The sequence below is a fragment of the Budorcas taxicolor genome, chromosome 3 (genome assembly GCF_023091745.1).
Source record: "Budorcas taxicolor isolate Tak-1 chromosome 3, Takin1.1, whole genome shotgun sequence".
NCBI lineage: Eukaryota > Metazoa > Chordata > Mammalia > Artiodactyla > Bovidae > Budorcas > Budorcas taxicolor.
In genome coordinates this window covers 113,553,392-113,560,240 of record NC_068912.1, presented here as the reverse complement: position 1 = coordinate 113,560,240, position 6,849 = coordinate 113,553,392, and the positions used below count along the sequence as shown (strand labels likewise).

The 6,849-nt window shown below is 42.7% G+C and overlaps 1 pseudogene; it reads right to left on the bottom strand.

The window, feature by feature from the left end:
• Nucleotides 1-766: 766 nt before the first annotated feature.
• On the bottom strand, nt 767-1,755 carry LOC128045640 (UDP-glucuronosyltransferase 1A3-like; annotated as a pseudogene).
• Nucleotides 1,756-6,849: the final 5,094 nt, after the last annotated feature.

The following is a 6,849-nucleotide window of genomic DNA, read 5'->3' as shown; positions in this document are numbered from 1 at the left end:
ACCAGTTCTCTCATCCTTCATTTGAACACCTCAATGTAAAATCCCTTATGGATGGATTCATAGCTCAAGTTCTGTGCTCCTACTAAGCTGAAGAAAGTTGCACAACAGTTACAACAGTACCTTTACAAGGGATAATCATGGTTGAATCACACCATTTCTTGTCAACCTGTTACTGAACGTAATCTCTGCCGCTCATTCCTCTCAAAGTGAAAGGAAAGTGAAATTGGCTCGGTCATGTCCAACTGTTTGCATCCCAAGGACTGTCAGGACTGTAGCCTGTAGCCTGTAGCCTGTCCCTGGACATCTCCAGGCCAGAATACTGAAGTGGGTGGCTGTTCCCTTTTCCAGAAGGTATTCCCAACCCAGGGATCAAACCCAGGTCTCCCACATTGCAGGCAGATTCTTTACCATCTGATCCACCAGGGAAGCCCCAGAATACTAGAGTGGGTAGCCTATCCCTTCTCCATCAGATCTTCCTGACCCAGGAATCAAACTGGAGTCTCCTGCATAGCAGGTGGATTCTTTACCAGCTGAATAGGGAAACCCTCTCAAAGACCATCACAAACTTTTACTACACTACTGGAGGCATTTTAACAATTTATGTCACCAAAGACTGCTAGAAGGAATTTGAAGGTTAGACTCTTTAGAAAGAACAGTAGATAAGAAAGAACCTGGAAGTAAGTTGTTTCCTAAAAATATATTTCACTTGGGAATTCCCTGGTTGTCCAGTGGTTAGGACTCCAAGCGTTTACTGCCAAGGGCTTGGTTAAATCTCTGGTGGGTGAACTAGGATCCCATAAGCTGTGAAGCATGGCATACAATTTTCTTTAATTTTTTCGTTGAAAATAATGTGTCCCACTTGGAACACTGATTGAACAAAAGCAGCAATACAGACCTGAGATAATGGTTTCCTGTTGCCACAGTTAAAACCCCCAATGAACACCATGTTGGGCATGATCGGCCGCGGGTAGTCCATCACAAAGTCTCCTCTGAACAGCCACACAGATGCAGAGCCAAAAATCTCCCCCAGCGACACGCCTCTCTGAAGCAGCTCAGAGGCCATACGTGCATAAGGAGTGAAAGAAAAATGGCAAAGGTACTTCAGGGCCAGAGGGTAGAGCATGTTCTTGACCCTCTGGAAGAATGTCATGTGGTCTGAATTCCTTGTTAACAACGTAGGAACATAAGAGAAAGGGTTTGGGCACGCTGTGCCCTCAGCATCTAAGTCACAGGGAAGGAAACGCAAGAAAAACACAGCAGGAATGGACAGGTACTTAGCCAGCACTGCCCCACAGGGATAAACAGGGTCCATTAAAACCACATCGAAGGAACTGGCATTCAGGTCTCTAATCAGGTCCTTGTTATACAACAGTGCCTCACAAGACCTTTCAAAAGCCAAAGACAGATTTTCCGTATCTGTCATAGTTTTCCAAAACAGTGTTAGAAAATGCACTCTTTCAAAAAACATATTAAAACTGCCCATCAGGAAGTAATTAAAATCATCCTGGGTGTACGGAATGGCATAGGTTTTCATGGTGAAAAAGTCTTCTGCCTTGATGTGAACATTGACCTCCGGAGACAGGACCACTGCCTGGTGACCTCTGGCATGGAGCTCCTGCAAGGCCTCCCACATGCTGAGCCAGTGGCAGCCCTCCATTGGGACCACCAGCACCTTCCCAGCCTCGGCCCATTGCCCGACACACAGAGCAGGACTCCAGCCAGCACCTGCCGCCGAAGCTGCAGTCCCAGGGCCATCTCCACATAAACCAGAAGAAACTGACTTTCTGATCAGGCTTTGCCTCCTATATTTGTTTCGTTTACCTTATGATCAAGTCACTTGAGCAAAATAGCATGTCATTGGAGGCGCTGAGCCCTCTGAACATTAATCATTACAAGATAAATCTATGCCCATGTTTCATCACCTCTGGTTTCACCCAAAGAAAGATCACTCCCCCTTATCTTGGAAAAACTCCTCTGACCTGCTGCTTCCTCTGGGGAGCATTCTAGTTCACTCTCTTGTTCTTCATCCAGACCCAAAGAAAGGCTGTGCCTGCGCATTCCCTTGATCACCTCCTATTTCTCTGCTAACCGTGTTCTCTGGGGCTGGACTGAATGCTGAGGAGTCACCTCTGCCCCAGCCGCCACCCAGAACCTCTGCTGAATGTGACCTTATTTGAGAACTCTTTAAACTCTTTCTCCCTATTCATGGGTGAACTCAGAGCACCTCCAGGGAGATATTAATACATGACATTGCTATGACAGCTTTCTCTTAGCGGATAGAGGACGCTCGCTGTCCATTTTTTCCTGCTCAACACTGAGACACCTCTTGCAATGTTCAGGGAAAAGTCTATTGGGACAGCTGTCAAACATCCAAATATCTGGAGGGATCCTTGAGGAAGAGAGCTAAAGAGTTGGTAAATGTTATTTGCACTTCATGGAATTAGAATTGCTGTTATCTAAAGTGTCAGTGATTAGATTGGTTAGTTTCTGTGATTGTGGTTTCAGTCTGTCTGCCCGCTGATGCCCTCTCTCAGTGCCTACCATCTTATTGGGGTATCTCTTAACTTGGACATGGGGTGTCTCTTCATGGCTGCTCCAGCAAAGTCCAGCCGCTGCTCCTTACCTTGGAGGTGGGGGACATGGAGAATCTCCTCTCGAGATTATCTCCAATCTAATCACATGGACCACAGCCTTGTCTAACTCAATGAAAACTAAGCTATGCCGTGTAAGGCCACCCAAGAATTGATGCTTTTTTTTTTTTTCCCACAACACTACACTTTATTTATTTATTTTTTTTTGTGGGTGGACACACCATCCCTTTATATCCCAGACATGAACCCCCCTCCCACCTCCCTCCCCACAACATCCCTCTGTGTCATCCCTGTGCACCAGCACCAAGCATGCTGTATCCTGCATCAGACATAGACTGGTGATTCAATTCTTACATGATAGTATACATGTTTCAATGCCATTCTCCCAAATCATCCCACCCTCTCCCTCTCCCTCTGAGTCCAAAAGTCTGCTATACACATCTGTGTCTTTTTGGCTGTCTTGCATACAGGGTCATCATTGCCATCTTTCTAAATTCCATGTATATGTGTTAGTATACCGTATTGGTGTTTTTCTTTCTGGCTTACTTCACTCTGTATAATCGGCTCCAGTTTCATCCATCTCAACAGAACTGATTCAAATGTATTCTTTTTAACGGCTGAGTAATACTCCATTGTGTATATGTACCACAGCTTTCTTATCCATTCATCTGCTGATGGACATCTAGGTTGTTTCCATGTCCTGGCTATTATAAACAGTGCTGCGATGAACATTGGGGTACATGTGTCTCTTTCAATTCTGGTTTCCTGAATTGATGCTTTTGAACTGTGGTGTTGGAGAAGACTCTTGAGAGTCCCTTGGACTGCAAGGAGATCCAACCAGTCAATCCTAAAGGAGATCAGTCCTGGGTATTCTTTGGTAGGACTGAAGGACTGATGTTGAAGCTGAAACTCCAATACTTTGGCCACCTGATGCGAAGAGCTGACTCACTGGAAAAAACCCTGATGCTGGGAAAGTTTGAAGGCAGGATGAGACGGGGATGACAGAGAATGAGATGGTTGGATGGCATCACTGACTCGATGGACATGGGTTTGGGTGGACTCTGGGAGTTGGTGAGGGACAGGGAGGCCTGGTATGCTGCAGTTCATGGGGTTGCAAAGATTTGGACATGACTGAGTGACTAAACTGAACTGAACTGAACTGAACATTCCAGGTTCCTATGCAATATTGCTCTTTACAGCATTGGACCTTGTTTCTATCTCCAGTCCCATCTACAACTGGGTGTTGTTTTTGCTTTGGCTTCATCTCTTCATTCTTTCTGGAGTTATTTCTCCACTGATCTCCAGTAGCATATTGGGTGCCTACTGACCTGTGGAGTTCATATTTCAGTGTCCTATCATTTTGCCTTTTCATACCGTTCATGGGGTTCTCAAGGCAAGAATACTGAAGTGGTTTGCATTCCCTTCTCCAGTGGATGATATTTTGTCAGAACTCTCCACCAAGACCTGGACTGGAGGAAGCACAAGCTGGAATCTAGGTTGCTGGGAGAAATATCAATAACCTCAGATATGCAGATGACACCACCCTTATAGCAGAAAGTGAAGAACTAAAGAGCATCTTGATGAAAGTGAAAGACGAGAGTGAAAAAGTTGGCTTTAAAGCTCAACATTCAGAAAACTAAGATCATGGCATCTGGTCCCATCACTTCATGGCAAATGGATGGGGAAACAGTGAAAACAGTGAGTGACTTTATTTTTCTGGGCTCCAAAATCACTGCAGATGGTGACTGCAGCCATGAAATTAAAAGACGCTTACTCCTAGGAAGGAAAATTATGACCAACCTAGACAGCATTTTAAAAAGCAGACACATTACTTTGTCAACCAAGGTCCATCTAGTCAAGGCTATGGTTTTTCCAGTGGTCACGTATTGATGTGAGAGTTGGACTATAAAGAAAGCTGAGCGCAGAAGAATTGATGCTTTTGAACTCTTGATGTTGGAGAAGACTCTTGAGAGTCTGCAAGGAGATCCAACCAGTCCAGCCTAAAGGAGATCAGTCCTGGGTGTTCATTGGAAGGACTGATGTTGAAGCTGAAACTCCAATACTTTGGCCACCTGATAAGCACTGACTCACTGAGAACTCAGTGACCCCTGTTAATTGTCTGGCTCTTAACTGCATGTCATAAAGGTTACGGGACAACTTTCTGGCTTCTCTCACTGTGATCAGCTGCCCCGTGTTTGGCACTCAACCTACATGGATACTATGAACCAAGTGAGGGTACACGGTGCACTTACGGGATTGGCAAGGGGTGTGGTGTTTTCTCTGCTACAGTTAGAAATATACATCTAGACTAGAATAAAATAACTGAAGATGCATACAGCCTCATGCATAGGGAGATTTAACACTCTGACATTCTTGATTTTGCCACCAAATTAAGCTATAGATGTAATGGCAGATCGAGCAAAATGTCACCAGGATTTGTATTATGAACAAAAAAATATATATATATTTTAATTCACCTAAAAGCATTTCTCTGGTAGCTCTGATGGTAAAGAATCTACCTGCAATGCAGAGACTCAGGTTCCTAGGGTCAGGAAGATCCCCTGGAGAAGGGAATGGCTACCCACTCCAGTATTCTTGCCTGGGAAATCCCATGGACAGAGAAGTCTGGTGGGCTACAGTCCTTTGAGTAGACACAACTTAGACACACTTAGCTCTAAACAACAAGAACAAAAAGCATTTCTGGCTTCTGATAGGAGTAGCTCCTATCATATCAATATTCCCATACATATTTGCCGCACAACTTTTAAATAAATTTTTCAAATTAAAAGAGATAGACTTCACATATATGGTCAAGTTATTTTTGGCAAGGGTGCAAAGAATATTCAAAAGGGACAGTCCTTTCAGCAAATGGTGCAGGGAAAACTGAATGTCCAAATGTAGACAATGAATTTGGACTCTTACAAATGCCATATACAAGTTCAGCTCAGTTTGGATGAAAGACATAAATGTAAGACCTAAACCTATAAACCTCTTGCATTTCACGAAGATTTCTTGAAAATTACACCAAAGCATAGTTAATGAAAAATTAACAAATTAGACTTCATGAAAAAATTTTAAGTGTGTGCATCAAAAGATATTATCAACAGAGTAAAAAGGCAAACCATAGAATGGAAGGAAATATTTATGTTTGATCCCTGGGTTGGGAAGATCCCTTGGAGAAGGGAAAAACTACCCACTCCAGTCTTCTGGCCTGGAGAATTCCATGGACTATATAGTCTATGGGGTCGCAAAGAGTCGGACACAAAATATATCTGATAAGGGATTAATATCCAGAACATACAGAGAATGCCTATAACTCAACAACAGAAGACCTGACTCAAAAATGGACAAAGGACTTAGACATTGGTCATATGTGCAAATGACCAATGAGCAATGAAAGATGCTCAATAGCATTAATCATTAGGGAAATGAAAATCAAAACTTCAACAAGATGTCGGGTCACACCCATTAGGATAGCTATCATAAAAATAAAAGAAAGAAGAAAGATAACAAGCCTTGGAGAGGATGTGAAGAAATTGAACCCCTCAGGTACTGTTGCTGAAAATATAAAATGGTGTAGCCACTGTGGAAAACAGGATGAAAGTTCCTCAAAAAATTGAAAAAAAAAAAAAAAAAAGAAAGCAGATGATCCAACCATTGCACTTGTGGGTATATACCCAAAAGAATTGAAAGCAGAGTCTCAAAGACGTATTTGTACAGCCATGTTCATAGCAGCATTATTCACAATACCCAGAAGATGAAAGCAACCCATGTTCACTGGCAGATGAACAGATAAGCAAACTGTGGTCTGTCTATACAATGGATTATTATTCTGTCTTAAAAAGAAAGGAAATTTGAACAACATATACACAACATGAATAAACCCAGAGGCCAGCCTGCTAAGTGAAATACTAAGTATCGAAAAGAAGAATAGCGTATGATTCCACTAATATGAGGAACCTAGAGTACTCAAATTCATAGAAACAGAAAGTAAAATGGTGGTTCCCAAGAACTACAGAGTGAAGGAAATGGGGAGATATTTACGGGGTACAGAGTTTCAGTTGTTCATAATGAAGCATTCTGGAAATTGGCTGCACAGTAATGTGAGTATAATTAACACTATTAAACTGTACACATACAATGGTCAAGACAGTAAATCATGCTGGGGTATTGTGCCACAATTAAACATTTTGGACAGGCAAACTTTATGAATAAAACACAACAGTCGAAACTTTGTGTGCCAATCTAGTAGCCAAAT